General features: G+C 43.0%; 1 protein-coding gene across 10 annotated transcripts in view; it reads left to right on the plus strand.

Annotated features, from left to right (window-relative positions):
- ralgps2 (Ral GEF with PH domain and SH3 binding motif 2) overlaps positions 1-22932 on the plus strand; it is a 556829-nt gene that overhangs the window by 442588 nt on the left and 91309 nt on the right. The gene's annotated exons all lie outside the window — the stretch shown is intronic.

A 22932-nucleotide genomic window follows, 5' to 3' on the forward strand; every position in this document is an offset into this window, starting at 1 on the left:
TAGTGTCATCTGCAAATTTGGCTATAGTACCTTCTATCCCAAGTCATTAATATAGATTGTAAATAGTTGGGGCCCGAGGACCAAACCCTCTAGCATCCCACTAGTTACATCTTGCCAACCAGAAAAGGACCCATTTATCCCGACTCTCTGTTTTCTGTTGGTTAACCAATCCTGTATCCAAGCTAATAAATTGCCCCTAACACCATGTGAACTTACCTTGTGTATTAAGCTTTTGTGCAGCACCTTATCAAATGCCTTCTGGAAGTCCAGATATACTACATCTACAGGATCCCCATTATCCACTTTGCTTGTTACATCTTCGAAGAACTCTAGCAAATTAGTCAAACACGATTTACCCTTCATAAAACCATGCTGACACTGATGGATTGTGTTTTGACTTTCTAACTGTCCTGTTATTACTTCCTTAATAATGGATTCTAACAATTTCCCAATGACTGATGTTAAACTAACTGGTCTATAGTTTTCTGCTTTCTACCTTCCTCCCTTTTGGAATAAGGGCGTTTTATTAACATTTTTCCAGTCCACTGGAACCTTCCCTGCATCTAGGTGCCATTTCCTTTAAGACCCTAGGATGTAGGCCATCAGGCCCTGGGGACTTGTCTGCCTTCAGTCCCAATAGTTTGCTCAGTACTTTTTCCCTAATGATGATGATTGTTCTAAGTTCCTCCATTTCTATCACCTCTGCATTACCTGTTACTATTGGGATGGTCCACCGTGAAAACAGAGGCAAAATACTGATTTAGTGTCTCTGCCATTTCTGTGTTTCCCCCACTATTAACTCCCCAGTCACATCCTCCAAGGGACCAACGTTCACTTTAGTTACTCTCTTCCCTTTTATATACTTATGGAAGCTTTTGCTATCCGTTTTTATATTTTGCGCTAGTTTTCTTTCATAATTTACCTTTGCTCTTTTTATTACTTTTTTTAGTAACCCTTTGTTGATCTTTAAAAGTTTCCCAATCTTCCAGCCTGCCACTGGCCTTTGCAATATGGTATGCCTTAGTTTTTGTCTTTATGGTATCCTTACCTTCCTTGCTTAGCCATGGATTTTTTTTTCTCCCTCTTACAATCTTTCTTCCTCTCTGGAATATATTTTAGTTGGGAGGAATTGAATATCTGCTTAAACATCTGCCACTGCTCATCATCTGTCCTACCTTTTAGTCTTCCTGCCCAGTCCACTAGGGCCAAATCTGTCCTCATGCCTATGTAATTACCTTTGTTTAACTCCAGAACGCTAGTGTGGGACTCCAGTTTCTCGCCCTCAAACTGAATTTGAAATTCTAGCATGCTATGATCACTCTTCCTTAGAGGATCTTTAACTATGAGATTATTAATTAATCCCACCTCATTACATAATACCAAATCTAGAATAGCCTGCTCCCTGGTTGGTTCCACAACATATTGCTCCAAAAAACAATCTCTAATACATTCAATGATTCTACATTTTGATCTCCACTGCCTATATCATTTCTCACTACAGCACTGATCTCTTCCTTTACTAACAAAGCTACAACACCTCCTGTTCCTTCCTGCCTATCCTTCCGAAATACTGAGTACCCTTGGGTATTCAATTCCCAAACCTAGTTTCCCTGCAACCACACCTCAGTAATCGCCACCAAATCATACCATTCATCTCTATTTGTGCTGTTAACTCATTAATTTTATTTCGAATGCTTTGTGCATTCAGATACAAAGCCTTGAAGTATGTTCTATTATCAAATTTCCCTACTCTTGTACGATTACTTGGTGCAATATGACGTTCACACGTTCTGTCCCTACCTTTTATTTTCTGGTAACAATCGGCCTCATCACTAACCTGCACTCCTAACTTCTCCTTTAACTTTGACTTCCTAATTTTCCATGCAACTGGACCCTCCTCCCCACTATTTAGTTTAAAGCCCTATCTACAGCTCTAGTTATGCGATTCGCCAGGACTCTGGTCCCAGCATGGTTCAGGTGGAGCCTGTCCCATCGGAACAGCTCCCTCCTTCCCCAGTACTGGTGCCAATGTCCCATGAATTCAAACCCATTTCTCTAACACCAATCTTTGAGCCACGCATTTACCACTTTACTCTTATTGACCCTGTGCCAATTAGCTCATGGCTCAGGTAGTAATCCAGAGATTATTACATTTTTGGTTCTGCTTTTTAATTTAGCCCCTAGATGCTCATATTCCCTCAACAGAACCTCGATCCTCGTTCTACCTATATCATTGGTACCTGTGTGGACCACGACAACTGGATCTTTCCCCTCCCAGTTCCTCTGCAGCCCAGATGAGATATTCTGAACCCTGGCACCAGGTAGGCAACACAGCCTTCGGGACTCTCGATCCTGGCCACAGAGAACAGTGTCTATGCCCCTGACTATACTGTCCCCGATTACGACGACATTTCTCTTTTCTCCCCCCACTTGAATGGCTCCCTGTACCATGGTGCTACGGTCAGTTTGCTCATCCTCCCTACAGTCCCTGCTCTCATCCAGACAGGGAGCAAGAATCTCGAACCTGTTGGACAGGGACAAGGGCTGAGGCTCCTGCAACACTACCTCCTGGAATCCCCTACCTGCCTCACTCATAGTCACACCCTCTTGTCCCTGACCACTGGCCAAATTCAAGGTCGTTAATCTAATGGGTGTGACTGTCTCCTGAAATACAGCGTCCAGGTAACTGTTCCCCTCCCTGATGTGTCGCAGTGTCCGAAGCTCAGACTCTAGCTCATCAATTGTCCTATCTGAAACTGCCCTCAGGTTCCCATCCCACTGCCAAATTAGTTTAAACCATCCCCAACAGCACCAGCAAACCTTCCTGCAAAGATATTCGTCCCAGTCCTGTACAACTTGTACAGATCCCACCTTCCCCAGAACCGGTCCCAATGTCCCAGAAATCTGAAGCCCTCCCTCTTACACCATCTCTCCAGCCATGCATTCATCTGGTATATTCTCCTATTTCTATACTCACTAGCATGTGGCCTTGTGAGTAATCCAGAGATTACTACCTTTGAGGTCCTGCTTGCTAATCTCTTTCCTAACTCCCTAAACTCAGCCTGCAGGACCTCATCCCTCTTTCTTCCTTTTTCATTGGTACCAATATGGACCACGATGTCTGGCTGTGCACCCTCGCCCTCCAGAGTGCTCTGTAGCCGCTCGGTGATATCCGTGACCCTTGCACCAGGGAGGCAGCATACTATCCTGGAATCGTGTCTACAACTACAGAAACGCCTATCTGTTCCCCTAACTATAGAATCCCCTACCACTATTGCTCTCCTGTCTTTTCTCCTCCCTCCTTGCACAGCTGAGCCACCCATGGTGCTCCGGTCATGACCCGCTGCACCCTCCAGAGGGACCCTCTCTCCCATCGGTACTCAGAACTGAATACCGGTTAGAAAGTGGGATGCCCTCGGGGTCTCCTGCACTACCTCCCTTGTCTCTCTCTGCCTGCGCTGTCTACAGCTTCAGGGTAATTACCTCCTGAAACATGCTAACCATGTAGTTCTTTGCCTTGCGGATGCACCACAGTGACTCCAACTGCCGCTCAAGTTCCGAAACCCGGAGCTCAAGCTTTTGCAGCCAGTGACACTTCCTGCAGATGTGTTTGTCAAGGACACATGGTGTATCCATGACTTCTCACGTACCACAGGAGGCACATTCCACTTGGCCAAGCTGCCCTGCCATACCTTAGCTTTACAAACTAATTATTGCTAGTGTTATAAGTGGAATAACTTACCAGTTACTTGTCAGTCAGCTTCTTCACCTGTATCGTGGAGGCTGAAAAGGCAGAAAGAAAAGAAAGAGAACAAAGAGCATCTACTTCCCCTTGACAGTAAAGTGCCTCACACACCAACTCTCAGCCTTACACACTTCAAACAGCACTTTCTAATTATTAATTACTAATAAATTATTATTTATTTAGAGATACAGCACTGAAACAGGCCCTTCGGCCCACCGAGTCCGTGCCAACCATCAACCACCCATTTATACTAATCCTACATTAATCCCATATTCCTACCACATCCCCACAATTCCCCTACCACCGACCTATACTCGGGGCAATTTATAATGGCCAATTTACCTATCAACCTGCAAGTCTTTGGCTGTGGGAGGAAACTGGAGCACCCGGCGAAAACCCACGCAGTCACAGGGAGAACTTGCAAACTCCGCACAGGCAGACCCAGAATTGAACCCGGGTCGCTGGAGCTGTGAGGCTGCGGTGCTAACCACTGCGCCACTGTGCCAACTGAAACCTTAGTAGTACTAACCTTAGCACTTAAAAGGTAGCTATTTGAGGGTTTAAAAAAGAACTTTTTTTCTCTGATTTTTAAGCTATTTACAGGCCCTATCGAACAGCTGTTACTCACCAACCAATCAGCTTACGGATTTCCGATGATGTCACTTCGGATTTTTTTTCACTTTTCAATCCCAGCCCATGCTGACACAGACACAGTCTTCCTCCCAGGTCCGCCGACTACCTCTCCGGTCTTCAGGTCTTGTTCTGTCAGTGAACTTGGTAAAAAAAAAAGGAATCATTTCAGTTTTAAGACAAGTTCTCAAAAAAGTATGAAAAATAATGGAAGCACTTTTGTAACAGGTGTTAACCTGGTGGAGCTACAACACAGGACTACATTTATGCCAAACAGCAGAAGCAGCATGCGATAGACAGAGCTAAGCAATCCCACAACCAATGGATCAGATCTAAGCTCTGCAGTCCTGCCACATCCAGTCGTGAATATTGGTGGACAATTAAACAACTGACAGGAGGAGGAGGCTCCACAAATATCCCATCCTCAATGATGGGGGAGCCCTGCAGGTCAGTGCAACATTCAAGGCTGAAGCATTTGCATCCATCTTCAGCCAGAAGCGCCGAATGGATGAACCATCTAAGCCTCCTCCTGAAGTCCCTTGCATCACAGATGCCAGTCTACAGCCAATTCTGTTCACCCCATGTGATATCAAGAAACGGCTGAAGACACTGGATACTGCAAAGGCTATGGGGCCTGAAAACTAGCCCCTAGCAAATCTGTTCCAGTACAGCTACAACACTGGCATCTACCCGACAATGTGGAAATTTGCCCAGGCATGTCCTGTACACAAAAGCAGAAACCCAGCCAATTACTAGCCCATCAGTCTAACTCTCTATCATCAGCAAAGTGATGGAAGGTGTCGTTGTTAGTGCTATCAAGGGGCCTTTGCTCAGTGACCCTCAGTTTGAGTTCCGCCAGAGCCACTCAGCCCCTGACCTCATTACAGCCTTGGTCCAAACATGGACAAAAGAGCTGAACTCAAGAGGTGAGGTGAGTGTCACTGCCCTTGACATCAAGGCAGCATTTGACTGTGTGGCATCAAGGAGCCCTAGCAAAACTGGAGTCAATGGGAATCAGGGGGAAAACTGTCCACTGGTTGGAGTCATACCTAGCACAAAGGACGATGGTTATAGTTGTTGGAGGACAATCATCTCAATCCCAGGACATCACTGCAGGAGTTCCTCGAGGTAGCGTCCTAGCCCCAACGATCTTCAGCTGCTTCATTAACGACCTTCCCTCCATCATAAGGTCAGAGGTGGGGATCTTCACTGATGGTTGCACCATGTTCAGCACCAATCACGACTTCTCAGATACTAAAGCAGTCCATGCCCATATGCAGCAAGACCTGGACAACATTCAGGCTTGGGCTGATAAGTGACAAGTTACATTCGTGCCACACAAGTGCCAGGCAATGACCATCTCCCCTTGACGTTCAGTGGCATTACCATCATTGACTGCCCTACTATCAACATCCTGGCAGTTACCATTGACCAGCAACTGAACTGGACCAGCCATTTTAAATACTGTGGCTACAAGACCAGTTCAAAGGCTGGGAATTTTGTGGCGAGTGACTCACTTCCTGACTCCCCAAAGCCTGTCCACCATCTAGAAGGCATGAGTCAGGAGTGTGATGGAATACTCTCCACTTGCCTGGATGAGTGCAGCTCCAATGACACTCAAGAAACTCGACACCATCCACAAGCCAAAAGACTTGCAGGTTGATAGGTAAATTGGCCATTATAAATTGTCACTAGTATAGGTAGGTGGTAGGGAAATATAGGGACAGGTGGGGATGTTTGGTAGGAATATGGGATTAGTGTAGGATTAGTATAAATGGGTGGTTGATGTTCGGCACAGACTCGGTGGGCCGAAGGGCCTGTTTCAGTGCTGTATCTCTTAAAAAAAAAAAAAAAAATTGGCTTAAGGACAGAAAACAGCGAGTCATAGTAAATGGTTGTTTTTCAGACTGGAGGCTGTTAGACACTCGTGTTCCCCATGGGTCAGTGCTGGGACCGCTGCTTTTTTTGCTACATATAAACTACTTGGATCTTGGAATACATATTAGAATCTCAAAATTTGCCAATGGCACCAAACTTGGAGGTGTGGATAATATGAACCGGCTGCAACAAGACATAGATAGGCTAACAGAATGGGCAGAGAGGTAGCAGATGGAATTTAATATTGAGAAGTGTGAGGTAATGCATTTTGTCAGAAGGAATAGGGAGAGGCAATATGTATTTAATGACACAGTTCTAAAGAGTGTGCAATAACAGAGGGGACCTGGAGATGCATGTGCATCAATCTTTGAAGGTGGCAGGACATGTCGAGAGAGTGGTTTCTAAAGCATATGGGACCTTGGGCTTCATAAACCGAGGCATTGAATACAAAAGCAGGGACGTTATGCTGAACCTTTATAAAGCTCTGATTAGGCCCCAACTGGAGTATTGTGTCCAGTTCTGGTCACCACATTTCAGGAAGGATGTGAGGGTCCTTGAGAGGGTGCAGAAGAGATTTACCAAAATTATTCCAGGGATGGAGGATTTTAGTTAAAAGGTTAGGTTGGAAAAATGGGGGTGGTTCTCCTTAGAACAAATGACATTGAGGGGGAGATTTAATAGAAATGTACAAGATTATGACAGGCTTAGAAAAGTTAGACAAGGTAAAACTGTCTCTATTGGTACAAGGGCTAGGGGATACAGATTGAAGGTTTTGGGCAAGTAATGCAGGGGGAATATGAAGAAGAACTTTTTTACGCAGCAGGTGGTTGGACTTGGAACTCGCTGCTCACAAGGTGGTGGAAGCAGAGACAATCAATAACTTCAAAAGGAAATTGGCTGGCCACTAGAAGGAAATAAACTTGCAAGGCTACGAGAATCAAGCGGGGGAGTGGGACTGACTGAGTCACTCCGCGGAGAGCTGGCGTGGACTAGATTGGCCGAGTGGCCTCCTTCTGTGCTGTAAATGACTCTGTGACAATATGTACACAGCAGGACCCCACAAACAGCAATGTGATGATGACCAGATAGTCTGTTTTTGTGATGTTGATTGAGGGATAAATATTGGCCAGGACACTGAGGTAACTCCCCTGCTCCTCTTCAGACTAGTGTCACAGGATCTTTTACCCCCACCCAAGCAGGCATATGGGGCCTCGTTTTAATGTCTCATCTGAAAGATGGCACTTCCGACTGTGCAGCACTCCCGCAGTACTGTATTGGAGTGTCAGCCTTGATTTTTGTACTCAAGCCCTGGAGTGGAACTTGAACCTGGAACCTTGTGACTCGAGAAGCATGAATGCTGGCAACTGAGGCATATGGATTGACAGAAGAAAACTTGTGTTTAAGTCACATTACAAACAATGGTTTAGTGTCATAGAACAAAGAACAGTACAGCACAGGAACAGGCCATTCGGCCCTCCAAGCCTACGCCGATCTTGATGCCTGCCTAAACTAAAACCTTCTGCGCTTCCGGGGCCCATATCCCTCTATTCCCATCCTATTCATGTATTTGTCAAGATGTCTCTTAAACGTCAATATCGTATCTGCTTCCACCACCTCCCCTGGCAGCAAGTTCCAGGCACTCACCACCCTCTGTGTAAAAGACTTGCCTCGCTCATCCCCTCTAAACTTTGCCCCTCGCACCTTAAACCTATGTCCCCTAGTAACTGACTCTTCCACCCTGGGAAAAAGCTTCTGACTATCCACTCTGTCCATGCCGCTCATAACTTTGTAAACCTCTATCATGTCGCCCCTCCACCTCCGTCGTTCCAGTGAAAACAATCCGAGTTTTTCCAACCTCTCCTCATAGCTAATGCCCTCCAGACCAGGCAACATCCTGGTAAACCTCCTCTGTACCCTCTCCAAAGCCTCCACGTCCTTCTGGTAGTGTGGCGACCAGAATTGCACGCAATATTCTAAGTGTGGCCTAACTAAGGTTCTGTACAGCTGCAACATGGCTTGCCAATTTTTATACTCTATGCCTCGACTGATGAAGGCAAGCATGCCGTATGCCTTCTTGACTACCTTATCCACCTGCATTGCCACTTTCAGTGACCTGTGGACCTGTACGCCCAGATCTCTCTGCCTGTCAATACTCCTAAGGGTTCTGCCATTTACTGTATACCTCCCACCTGCATTAGACCTTCCAAAATGCATTACCTCACATTTGTCCGGATTAAACTCCATCTGCCATTTCTCCGCCCAAGTCTCCAACCGATCTATATCCTGCTGTATCCTCTGACAATCCTCATCATTATCCGCAACTCCACCAACCTTTGTGTCGTCCGCAAACTTACTAATCAGACCAGCTACATTTTCCTCCAAATCAGTTTATATATACTACAAACAGCAAAGGTCCCAGCACTGATCCCTGCGGAACACCACTAGTCACATCCCTCCATTTAGAAAAACACCCATCCACTGATACCCTCTGTCTTCTATGACCGAGCCAGTTCTGTATCCATCTTGCCAGCTCACCTCTGATCCCATGTGACTTCACCTTTTGTACCAGTCTGCCATGAGGGACCTTGTCAAAGGCTTTACTGAAGTCCATATAGATAACATCCACTGCCCTTCATCAATCATCTTTGTCACTTCCTCAAAAAACTCGATCAAATTAATAAGACACGACCTCCCCTTCACAAAACCATGCTGTCTCTCGCTAATAAGTTCGTTTGTTTCCAAATGGGAGTAAATCCTGTCCCGAATAATCCTTTCTAATAGTTTCCCTACCACTGATGTAAGGCTCACCGGCCTCTAATTTCCTGGATTATCCTTGCCAATATAGCCAGAAACAGACTGACTGCTCATACATCTTGTTCCTGTTTTTAGAATCTTGTGTGAAAATTGGCTATCCTATTTGCCTATAAAACAATGGTTATTGCTTTTAAAAAGTAATTATAATTGCCTGTGGAGTACTTTAGGAAGGCCTGAGGATGTGCAAGTTGCTATATAAATGTAGGTTTGATCTTTTTAGTGTTAACAGAATTAACAGTCTACTCTCTTCCTGAGGACATACAAGTTAAAAATTATTTACTCAAGTGAGCTGTGCTATATTGACTTTCTGCTATGGTTTCAGTTTAAAAACTAGACTTGTATTTTATAGTCTATCATTAGTCTGATGGTGTTTACTCTGCAACTTGCTGAAGAGAAAGAGAGCATGAGGAGTCCAGTCAATTCAGTAAAACTCATTTCAGTAGGGGGTGGTTTTTGTTCAGCCACTGGAGAACACTCCGTTAACAAGATGTTGAGATTCTACTCCTGATTTAAACACTGTTGTCTCCTTAGTTTCTTCTTAATTGACTGCTACAAAAAGACAACAAAAATAAGAATGTACACATACTTTGATTTCCCCCTCCTCAAAATACACTTGTATGTTTTTTGAATTTAAACCCGCTTTCCCTTTTACAAGTGTGTACTTGATGGACAGTCCCTAGCTCATATTGCCCTTCATTTTATTACTATCTGGGACGAAGTTGAAGAACATGTTTGTTTCTTTCTGCTTCATCTTGTCTGGAAAATGAGTCTTTCTTTGGTAACTAAAATAATTTATCTTCCACTCCGTAATTTCAATTCACTGTACACATTGGTATTTTGCTAGGTATGTAATGTGTTTCTTATTAAAATTTTTACTGCAAATTTTACAGCTTCCAGCTCTGTAAGCAGACTTTTGAATAGAGGTACCAGGCCTTTTGTTTCATCAATATTAATGGTGATTCTTTAGTTCCTAACATTGGTAATTAGCAATTCCAGATTAATAGTTTCAATATCCTCTCCTTTCTGAGTAATGTTTTTCCAGAATGAGAGGTGGGATCCAGTTTATTCAAAAACCAGAACTTTTCAGGTCTGAATAGGTTAATTTGTAGCAGTTCCAGTTGATGTTTGTTAAGGAAGCTTGAAAGGAATTTACAGTTTCCCACTCTGAAAGACCAAAAATGGCCATTGCATGTTTCTCTGAAGTACTTTTATCTAGTTTGCAGCAGTCATGTTGATTTTATATTTCTAATTTATAGCCTGTTATGCAACAGTTTCAACTTTACATCCTTGTAAAGTGGAGCTTTGTTTCTGGTTATTAAAGTGAGACATTTTGGAGAGTTTTTATTTATTTGATGTTGGCAGTGATGTGGAACTAAACTGAGCTTACTTTATGTTCTGGCAGACAGGGAAGGCATATTGGAAAATCGTTAAGTGGGAAGAAGTAGAGTTTCTCATTTGTATATCCTGTGATATTTATAATGTTTCAAAAACCAACGGAACTGGTACTTTTCCCAGTGCCTGGAATGCTTTTGCTTGGAGAGCTCATAGCATATACACTCATTGTTGAAAGTGATGGTTAGCTCTAACTTTAATAATGCAGTATTAACAGGAATTGGAGGGCTCCCATTTTCTGTGGCAGTGTGTGCAATATTAAGGAGATCAAAATATTGGCACCACAGTATCACGCTCTCGAGAAGTGCAGCAATGAAAATACAAAAATAAACTGAAATGTTATAAAAATTAGAACAATTTAAAAAAGATTGGTACATTTTTGCCTTCAACAAGATGGAGGACACAATCACATGACAAATACCATCTCCCGCACTAAAATACACATTCATGCCTGCTAAGAATGAAAACATTAATCCTATCTGCATTGAAATGAGACAGCTCATCACACGTGGATGAGAGCTATTCACAAAATGAGCTGAAACAAAGACACTCTCCAACTCTACATCTGCAGCTACACTTTTACAATAACGTGAACATCCGTCATCTTATCAAAATGGGCTCATGTCAGAAGCCATTGTATCGCCCTCAGGATCCAAAAACCTGAAGTCACATGGGCGGAACTAACACTTTATCAAGTTACCTTTAAAGGTAATCCTTTTTGGAGAACAAAGGAAGCCATCAGGACATCAAAATTATCAGTCTGGGATCTCCAGCCACAGAGGGAACGTTAAAAGCCATCTTTAATTCCAGCCAACAAAACACGGGGCTGAATCACTAATTTACACAAAAACACTATCTGTGGTCAGTTAGGAGGTGACCAGTGGAAACCAGCCACACCATTTTCCACCTATCCATAACAACAGACATTCAGATGGCTTGTTTTTTGTGTCTGGGTTGACTTCATTAGTTTCACTGCAATTTAATTCATTTTTCCCCTTCTGTGCTGCAACAGGCTTTTTTCTGGCTTTCCTAAGAGGACAAAGGAGACCTTGGTGTCTGCAGTGTCACTGAATAGCTCATTAGTATGTGTGCTCAAGCATTTAATGAGATAGAAACTACCACTCACCGTCTCCTCTTCGGGCTTAGTTATTTTGTAAGGAATTGTGGTTCGTGCCTGTATTGAACTGCTGAGCTATGCTGCCAGCATGCTGCTTTCTGTGTTGTTAACTTGTTGGAATTGCATGTTTATGGATTCTGTGTAGAGACATAATTGGGCTTGCATGTGCTGTCCTTGTGATAGTAGTCTGCTTGGGATCCCTAGACAAGATACGAGAGGATGTCCAGACCCAAGGAATCAACAACTTCATGGGAGACAAATTGAAAACATTGACAACAAGGAAAACAAGAAAATGTTTTTAAATAGCTAATTAAAGGAAGAGGAGCATTCAGTAAAACATTTTCCTATGAGGCTGTGTAAATTCTTTCAAAAATGCTGTAAGAATCTGTTGGCATGAACAATTTGAGAAGTTGTGTGAAACAGCTTCATCCTGTTTGAACCACAGCACATTGTAACTTTAAAGCATTGTACAGTATGAATCACTTTTTAATATATGCTATTTATTGCTGAGGTTGTATATTGCATGATTTATTTGTTAATCCAGTAATTTACAGCACTGGAGTGCAAAAACCTGTATGAAAGTAACAATGCCCCTCACCGCTCCATATGTTGCTGTAAATCAACACTTCAAATTCCCATTCACTGCAGTGGAGAAAAAAACTACTCCAGGGTTTTCTGAATTTAAGAATATTTTACAAACTTTAGGATTGGGAAGATTGGCAGTAATGGTCTCTTCTGGTCCTTACATTCCAAAAGTGACTAGGGACTATGAAAGATGCAACATCTTCATTTTCAAATTTGGGAACCAGCCACATGGATCGCAGTTGCCTCTTCCAGGCCTATACCTACCTATATTCTTATCTGAATTTTAGTATATTTTCAGAAACTATCCTTATCTTTCATTGATCGCATAAGCTTTTTTTTTGGATGATTCCAAACTTACTTTCAGCTTTGTACTGGGCCCCGTTAGAGAGATGAGAGAAATTTGTAATGTAATTGGGTGTGTTATTTGTACCATGCTGTTTCTAAAGCTAAGTACAGCTTCAAACTTTTGATCGTTTGCATAAAGAAAGGCACAGTGTTTCACAGCATTTCTTGTGTCAACATTTTAAGAAATTAATTGTTCTTCGTAAACATTAAGTTGAATTGTTTCAGCCAAGTGTCACTAACTCCAGCAACTCATCATTGTATTCAGGTATAATCTGCAGTGATCCACAATACTTTTTTAATTGGGAAAAATATTTAACATTTCAGATCTTAAAACACGCAGCTGGCTCAATGCTCAAGTATCTTATTTTCTGGTTTTGTGCACAATGCTCTGAAAAATGTGGTATTTGGACAATCATTCATGTCCTTGGTTATCTAGGGTATGATTATTTGATAGAGTCCAGCCAAGCCAATTTATGGATCTTTCATTTGTTGGCTGCCCATGAGATTAACGTGATTAAATTATCATGGTATGATTATGGTGTGATGGTGTTCTAATTGCCATAAGAAAAAAATAATGTATTACAGTGTGAGGCATTATTTTCCTTTAAATACTTAAATGGAAAACTTAGGATTAGCATACTTCCTGTAAGAAGAAAACAAAGGCAGTTTTTTTCATTAGAGGGAAGAAATCCTTATTTTTGATTGAAAAAAACTTTTGGATGTTGGAATTTCTGCCAAGTCTGTGAATAATAGAACAAAACATTGAAGAAATACCTGTCAGTTTTGATAATTGATGGTTTGGCAACTGGCCAAAAGCAGTGTCACATAGTCTTGCAGACTCTGCACTGTTATGAAATTTGTTCTTCAGTCCTTGTCACTGCTGCTGTTCTTGTGCTGTATGTAATGCTGTGTTTAGAATGAAAAAGCAACCCTTGGTACACGTGGGTTTCTATTACCTTAGTAACGTGCACAATTTTATGGCCTGTTGGTATGCATCACTCGCCTCTGTTTCGACAAAGCAAAATTTAAAACAGAGGTGTACTTGTGTTGCCATTTTTGACCACCCATCATTTTCTAAATTCTGATGTGATGCTTGAGTAAAGAAACTCATCAGGACATTACTAGACGTCATGTGACTGTCAGGCTTCCAATTCCTTTCAAAAATTGAATGTGTGAAAAATTTCTGCTGTGTATTACAGATATCCCCGAAGACCTGCAGGTCAAATTACTAAATATTTTTGGAGAAAAGGTATAAATTATGCTTCCAGAAACACCAATTTTAAAATAATCCCCAAAAATGACAACCTGCCCTTCCTATACTTGTACAGTAAGAAATCTACCTTTTTATACCAAGAGAACACACCCCAATTTTAGAAACATCAAGCAAGATGGACAGCAGGGCACCAGAGAAAAAGTACCCCTTGCAGCCACCTTTAAGAACCATTGGTGATTGTCTGTACTGTCTAACAATAGTAAGTTCACCATGAGGGCATTACATCTAACATTTTTAAGATGAGTGGGGTAGCTGTATGTGGATCAGATAAAGTTGAACCCTTCCATTGATGTGCATTTTCTCCATATTCAAGTCAGTGATTTTCCTGGGATAGTTAAGAAATGGTCCAACCAAAGAAACATCTGCTTTCCTGAGTAGTAGAGAATGTATCCTTGGGTCAACAAAACTCAGGGCTCTACTTTCATTAATTTATTTTTACAAAAATAGGAATTGTTCTTAGAGATGTCTCCATGAATATAATTTGACCATTTCCTACATTACAACAGAGACTACATTTCAGAAGTACTTAATTAGCAGTAAAGCGCTTTGGGATATCCTGGGGTCATGAAAGGCATTATATAAAAGCAATTTCCCTCTTTCTTTCATTGATCATGTGGTATTCTGTGTCTTGGTCAATTGTTGGTGGTCCCAGCTATGTGGTGTCACATCAATAAAAGCAAACAAATTCTAATCCAACTCCAGTAATCACAATGTTTTGACTGTAAGTCAATTATGAGTTTTCCTTTTGTAAAAACACAAGTTAATTATTGTAATTGTAAGATTTATAATAGAGAGCCAAGCTGAATATAGAAATAAAGAGATCTAAAAGGGAAATAAGAGGGACAAAGAGAATGAGAATAGATTAGCAGCTAAAGGGAACCCAAGAGTCTTTTATAAATACATGAATAGTGAGTGAAAAATTCTGGAGTGGTTCTTGCAGATTAGAGGGTTGCAAATGTCACTCCACTATTTAAGAAGGGAGGGAGAGAAAACGGAGAATTACAGACCTGTTAGCCTTTCATCAGTCATTGGGAAAATGCTAGAATCTATTCTAAAGGATGTGATAAATGGACACTTGGATAATAATGATCTGATTGGGCATAGTCAACATGGATTTATGAATGGGAAAGCATGTTTGACGAACCTGTTGGAGTTTTTTGAGGATGTTACTAACAGAATTGATAAAGGGGAGTTGTTTGACATGCTATACTTGGATTTTCAGAAGGCTTTTGATAAAGTCCCCCACAGTAGGTTGGTTCGCAAAATTAAAGCGCATGGGATAGGAGGTAATATATTGGCATGGATTAAGGATTGGTTAACAGGCAGAAAGCAGAAAGTAGGAATAAACGGATCATTCTCTCGTTGGCAGGCTGTGACTAGTGGGGTACCGTAGGGATCAGTACTTGGGCCCCAGCTGTTGACAATATGCATCAATGATTTGGATGTGGGGACCAAATGTAGTATTTCCAAGTTCGCGGGTGACACAAAACTAGGTGGGAATGTGTGTTGTGAGGAAGATGCAAAGCGGCTTCAGGGGGATTTGGACAGACTTAGTGAGTGGACAAGAACATGGCAGATGGAATATAATGTGGAAAAATGTGAGGTTGGAGGAACAGAGGCGCAGAGTATTTCTTATATAGTAAGAGATTAGAAAGTGTAGATGGAGAAAGGGACTTGGGTCCTTGTCAATAAGTCACTGAAAGTGAACATGCAGGTGCAACAAGCAATTAAGAAGGCTAATGGTATGTTAGCCTTTATCACAAGAGCATTTGAGTCCAGGAGTAGTGAAGTCTTGCTTCAATTGTATAGAACCTTGGATGGACTGCACCTGGAGTACTATGTGCAGTTTTGGTCCCCTTACCTTAGGAAGAATATTATTGCCATAGAGGGAGTACAGTGAAGGTTCACCAAACTTGTTCCCGGGATGGTGGGACTGTCCAATGAAGAGAGGTTGGGGAAACTGGGCCTGTATTCTCTAGAGTTTCGAAGAATGATAGGTGATCTCATTGAAACCTACAAGATACTTAAAGAAATAGACAGGGTAGATGCAGCTAAGATATTTCCCCTAGTTGGGGAGTCTAGATAAGGGGGAAGCCACTTAGGACAGAGATGAGGAGAAATTTCTTTACTCAGAGGATTGTGAATCTTTGGAATTCTATACTCCTCAGGGCTGTGGAAGCTCTATCATTGAGTATGTTTAAAGCAGCGATTGACAGATTTTTAAATACAAATGACATAAGGGGATATGAGGATAGTGTGGGAAAAAGGCATCGAAGTGAAAGATCAGCCATGTTCATATTGAATGGTGGGGCCGGCTCGATTGGGCTGAATGGCCTACTCCTGCTCCTATGTCAAAGGAAGGGCGTTGCTGAATAGGGACCAAAAAGGAGATCTTGTGGAGGCAGAGGGCATGACTGAGTTACTATATGAGTATTTTGCATCTGTCTGCACTAGAAAGAAAGGCTTTCATTTTAATAGCGCCTTTAACAAGCTCAGGATGTCCCAAAGCACGTTACAGTCAATTCAGTACTTCTGAAAAGTAGCCACTGTTGTAATGTAGGAAAATAAGGAAGAGGATGCTGCTAATATAGCACCAAGGGAGGAGGCAGTAGCAGCATTGGATAGGATAAAAATAAAGAGGAGGCATTTAAACATCGGCAGTCTTCAGAGTAGAGAAGTCAGTTGGTCCAGATGGGGTGCATCTAAGATTACTGAGGGACATAAGGGTGGAAATTGCAGAGGCTTGGGCCACAATCTTCTGATCCTTTTTGGATATGGGGCTGTGCCTGAAGACTGGAGGATTGCAAATGTAGAAGCCACAGGACAAAAGACATTTTTACACAGCGAGTTGTGATCTGGCATACACTATCTGAAAGAGTTGTGAAAGCAGATTCTATAAAAGGTACAGGGAGAAATCCGGCAACTACAGGCCAGTCAGCCAGGGAAACTTTTAGAGACAATAATCCAGGAAGCAGTTAATTGGCATTTAGAAAATAATGGGCTAATAAATGAAAGTCAGCACAGATTTGTTAAAAGCACATAGTGTTTGACTAACTTCATCGAGTTCTTTTTTGAAATGATGGAGAAGGTTGATGAGAGCGCAGTTGATGTGTATATGGCATCAAAAGGTGTTTGACAAAATGCCACATCATAGACTATTTTGGAAAAATAAAATCCCACAGAATTAAAGGGATAGGGGCAGCATGGATACAAAATTGGCCAAGGGACAAAAGGCAGAGAGTAGTGGTGAACGGTTTTTCAGACTGGCGGGAAGTATACAGTGGGGTTTCACAGGGTCACTGCTCTTTTTGAGATATATATAGACCTGTATTTGGGTATACAGGCCATAATTTCAATGTTTCTATATGATATGGAACTCAGAAATGTGGTAAATAATGAGAATACTAACAGACTTCAGGAGGTCACAATGAATCGTTACAAACACTAGTTAGGTCTCAGCAGGAGTATTGTATTCAATTCTGGGCACCACACTTTAGAAAAGATATCAACGCCTTGAATTTTATATTCAGATGATCTAATACAACACTTCAGAGCTCTCTGAATTTTCTCCATGACCTCAACCTTGATGAAAGCCTATCTCATTGTATGTAAAGTGAAAGCCTGGTATGTTGGCAGCAGTAATGATGTCTTCATTCTGCAGCACTCCACTATGCCAGCTGTATTTTAGCCACCACAGCAAACTAAAGGGTGGCTACTGGGCAACAAAGGCAACATAGCTCATGATGCCTGTTCACAACCCACACACATGTATGCTGAATGCATGCAATGAGAGCCATGCTGCTATACAAAATGTGATAGATCAGACCATTGGTGTGCTAAAACAAAACTTCCACTACCTGGACCGCTCTGGAGGAGCCCTGAAATTCTTTGCTGAGAGGGTCTTATGATTCGTGGTGGTCTTCTGCATGCTGTACAACCCAGTCATCGTGATGGGGCAGCTCTTGTCACCAGCTATCAGGTGAGCAGCTGAGGAGCAGGAGCAAGGGAGAAGCCAATCTCGACAGCCCCTTTCTGCCCAGGCTATCTGTGAAGAACTAATTCAAGTGCAATACCAGTAACCACAACCCTAATTACCCATTCACCAACAGTCCCACACACCTTACTTTCCCTCTGTTACTGACCATTGTCATGATTGGCCAGTTCATGGTTTATATCAATATTTTTAGAGGTTGCTTTTAGTTTTGAGAAATTGAATTGGTAAATGTAGGATAATTGAAATTTTGGAATTCAGAAGGTTGCAGGAGCACCCAAGACATTTACACTTCAAAGATCTTTCCGTGTGCACTTAGAGTCAGAGGTAAAGGGCAAGAGCCATAAAACAGCAGGTGGACCGGTTTAGTTGGGGAGCTGAAGGCAGTAAGTCTGAAGAGAATTGTCCTGTCTTTGTTAGCAATGTGAATTATTCATGTGATTATCCAGAGTCAAAAAGATGTTTTGGAGTTGGAGGTAATTAGCTTAAATTTCTATCTCGGCCACATTACCATGGAGATTGATTTTGCAAGCAGATGCCTTTTGACCAAATGTTTTTATCTCTGTGTTTTGCTCACAGAAAGTCAGTTGAATTTTGGAAGCAGCTGCCCTCAGTGGCAAAGGGCTATCAGGAGCTAAGGGTGCTTTTTGATTCGAAGTCACTATGCAAGAGATGAGAGTGAGGCTCAGGCTGGGGAAACCAAATTCGTGAGGTGGTGAAGGAGAGTTGGAGGGTTCACCTAGTTGGATGCTAGAGGGAGAATCCCCAAGAAATCTTATGCCTCCGAATATAGCTGGGAAACTAAGGAAAATCAAAGTGAATTCCTGAGAGCCGTGATATGCTTTGGATTGATCCCAGGAAGAGTGAAAGTAAAAGTCAAACGGGCAGTGTTCTGTTGCGATTTTACATTTAAGGTATAAGACTTTGCGTTCAGTTAGGATTTTGGCTTTAAAATATGTGATTACAAATTGTAGTTTAGTTTAGAGTTTAGAGATACAGCATTGAAATAGGCCCTTCGGCCCACTGAGTCTGTGCCGACCATCAACCACCCATTTATACTAATGCTACACTAATCCCACATTCCTACCACATCCCCACCTGTCCCTATATTTCCCTACCACCTACCTACACTAGGGGCAATTGCTAATGGCCAATTTACCTATCAACCTGCAAGTCTTTGGCATGTGGGAGGAAACCGGTGCACCTGGAGGAAACCCACGCAAACACAGGGAGAACTTGCAAACTCCACACAGGCAGTACCCAGATTTGAACCCAGGTCACTGGAGCTGTGAGGCTGCGGTGCTAACCACTGCGCCGCCCGTTAGGTTAGTAGTGCTTGCTTTGTTTAACTCTTCAGTAAAGTTTTTTTGTTTAAAATGTGAAATCATGTGGCATAATTTAGTAATAACAGGGAGTTCGAATTTCTCTTTGAAAAGTTATTGGTCTCTAATGGGATCATAACACTATCACAGTGTCCTCCTGGCCATAACGCAAAAATAAAAGAGACCACAAAAAAAATTACAAATCAAATTTATAAATGAAATCATGCCATACTGTATGCACAATTAAACTAATCACCCTTGTGTATTCACTCAGTGCCTGTCTTCCTTGTATTTTGTTTGTCCTACAGCTCCTACAAAGTGCCTCCCCTGCACCCGCCCCCCGCCCCCCCCCATCAGCCATCAGTCACTGCACCATGTTTGTGTCCCCAGTTGAGTTGGCCACCACTTGCATGCTGGAAAGGATGAGCTCCAAGCTATATGAAAAGCCCTGTGATAAGTTGGTGCCAGACTCCTCCATGCTCCTTGACATTGTAGAAGTTCTGGTAGGCTTCCCAATCCAGCAAGCATTTTGTTGTGTAAGCCCATCAGCCTTTTTCTGTAGTCTGTCCCATCGAAGTCCTCACCTGAGACCTCTACAGCAAAAGTCGTCCACGACCTCACCGTCCAGCAATCTGTCACCTGCACTATATCATTGTCCGTGCCCTGGCTGCAGCGCACTCATGCCTGGTGTCTTACCACATGCAGATTCTACATCTGTGTCACTCTCTAAGATGCACACTGTGTCAGTGTCTGTCCTGGTATCTGCGAGTGTGAAATCAAGTGAGGGTGTGTCTTCATCATCACTGTCGTCTTTGTGTTCCTCCACTAAATGGGCAGGTTGTAGTTCTTCATATCTGAGAGGTAAGAGGCACAAGGATAATGTTGTGGTGAGGGGAAGGAAGAAAGCAAGAGGTGCAAGCTTACACCATCTGCAACTTGTAAGTCAGAAGAGATTGTGGAATGAAGGGGAAGTGAGATAAGAGGAGGAGGATTAGGTATGAGGATACCGTTGTCTTCAATGGTTTCATCCACACCACTGGCCACAGCTTCATCAATGTCTGTTCCAATAATGGTCAGCACCATCTCCCCCATGGGGGTTAGAGCATGTAGATGGGCCTGTTCCTCTCTGGTTAGTTCCTGCTGCCTCTGGTTGAGCGCCACCTTGTCGTACACGAGAGAGGGAAGTATTGTGGAATCTGTTTGGATGATGTGGCTGTCATGGTTGACTAGCTGGAACTGTGTACAAACTGTGAGATGTGAGTTTGAGGCCAACAGTAGGGCTAAGTGTGTAAGGAAGGAGCATATGAATTTTAGATACGAGTCCTGATTGAAGAAGATTGCAGGTAGATGAGTGATGGGAATGTGTTGAATTGAGGATTGGATGAGGCAAGCAGTACAGTTGCTAGGATATGACATTGGAAGATGCATTCACTGATCTTAATTATTCGTGTGAAGTCATTGGACTTCTTGTGGCACTGCATCCAGGTTTCTTGGGCTTGACTGCTGACTTTGACATCCATGGCTATTTGCTCCCACTGCCTTTTAATGTGTGCTTGGAGGGCTTCCTGGCCGCCTGCAGGTACAGGACATCGCTTTCTTTTTCCACCTCCTCCACCAAGACCTTCAGTGCAACATTGGAAACCTTTGGAGCCCACTCTCTCCCGTGTTATGCCACTTTTCATTTTTTCCAAGGCCAGATTCATTTCCTGTACAAATCCCAACAGCTGCTCCAGCCACAATGCACCTTCCCCTTAAGAGGTGCAGGCTAGCTTTAAGCAGAGCAAGCTAGCTTTACGTGGTGTTAGGAAGTTAAGATTTTGGGCCGCTTGCTGATGTGTGCAGCCAATGAACAGCACGGTTAGTGCTGGCTGCGTGCAAACTCCAGCTAATGAGCAGGTAACATGAAAATGGCGTGTTGCCAGCGTTTCAAATAACAGAACAGGTTAATTGTGTAGATCAATCCCATTTTTGGGAGCAATCCAACTTAATATCTTGCCGCTTTTTAATTATATTTTCTACTTCTTCCCCTTGGCCTTCCAATCCCATACATCATCAACTGGCAAGTCAGCCACTTACTCCCAACTCGCATGCTATTCCATAACCTGCTTCTGCGAAGTGAGCAAAAGCAATCTGAGATGGCTTTATTGTCCTTTTCTTTGGGGAACCAGTTTCCACCATGTTTCTCTGCAGTGGAATAGCAAAATTGCAGATTGCAGACGTGAGGTCACATCCCATTGTTCCAGTAAGTTTCAGAATTATTTTCTGTAGTTTGTTCACCAACATGGGTGTGATGGTGCATTGGTTACAATACTGAATTGGCAACCCATTCATGTGTTCAGGTACCACCAAGGCTTGTGGTGAAAATAAATTCAGTAAATGAGAGAATTTGTGGTCTGACACCAGAATAAAATTACTGCAAAATCTGTCAGATTGTCTTAACAGCCAAACTGGTTCACTAGTGACCTTCCTTCAAAGAAATGAACTGGACACCCCTGCCTGGCACACCACATATTCAACAATTAATGTCCTCTGAAGTAACCTAGTAAGCTTACTCAGTTGTGCAAAATGATTACTTCCAGAAGGCGGCCCACCATCACCTACCAATAAATCTGTCCTCACCAGCATCTCCCATACCTTAAAAAATTGATTCAGTGGATTAGTTGAGAACATTCGACCATGCTATTAATTGCTGGTTGTGAATATTTGTGTTCTCGCACCCACACTTTTTGGGATTTTCTTCTCCCTGCTGCTTTCACATGCGTTCAAATCCTCTGAAGAAGGAATTTTCCTCCACACAAGATCAGGGGGCAGGTTGTTCAACCTTGCCCGTCTAAGAGCGAAGTCCAAAGTACGGAAAGTCCTCATCAGAGAACTCCTCTTTGCTGACGATGCTGCTTTAACATCTCACACTGAAGAATGCCTGCAGAGTCTCATCGACAGGTTTGCGTCTGCCTGCAATGAATTTGGCCTAACCATCAGCCTCAAGAAAATGAACATCATGGGGCAGGATGTCAGAAATGCTCCATCCATCAATATTGGCGACCACGCTCTGGAAGTGGTTCAAGAGTTCACCTACCTAGGCTCAACTATCACCAGTAACCTGTCTCTAAATGCAGAAATCAGCAAGCGCATGGGTAAGGCTTCCACTGCTATGTCCAGACTGGCCAAGAGAGTGTGGGAAAATGGCGCACTGACACGGAACACAAAAGTCCGAGTGTATCAGGCCTGTGTCCTCAGTACCTTGCTCTACGGCAGCGAGGCCTGGACAACGTATGCCAGCCAAGAGCGACGTCTCAATTCATTCCATCTTCGCTGCCTTCGGAGAATACTTGGCATCAGGTGGCAGGACTATATCTCCAACACAGAAGTCCTTGAAGCGGCCAACACCCCCAGCTTATACACACTACTGAGTCAGCGGCGCTTGAGATGGCTTGGCCATGTGAGCCGCATGGAAGATGGCAGGATCCCCAAAGACACATTGTACAGCGAGCTCGCCACTGGTATCAGACCCACCGGCCGTCCATGTCTCCGTTATAAAGACGTCTGCAAACGCGACATGAAATCGTGTGACATTGATCACAAGTCGTGGGAGTCAGTTGCCAGCATTCGCCAGAGCAGCCATAAAGACAGGGCTAAATTGTGGCGAGTCGAAGAGACTTAGTAGTTGGCAGGAAAAAAGACAGAGGCGCAAGGGGAGAGCCAACTGTGCAACAGCCCCAACAAACAAATTTCTCTGCAGCACCTGTGGAAGAGCCTGTCACTCCAGAATTGGCCTTTATAGCCACTCCAGGCGCTGCTTCACAAACCACTGACCACCTCCAGGCGCGTATCCATTGTCTC

The sequence above is a fragment of the Heterodontus francisci genome, chromosome 8 (assembly GCF_036365525.1).
Source record: "Heterodontus francisci isolate sHetFra1 chromosome 8, sHetFra1.hap1, whole genome shotgun sequence".
NCBI lineage: Eukaryota > Metazoa > Chordata > Chondrichthyes > Heterodontiformes > Heterodontidae > Heterodontus > Heterodontus francisci.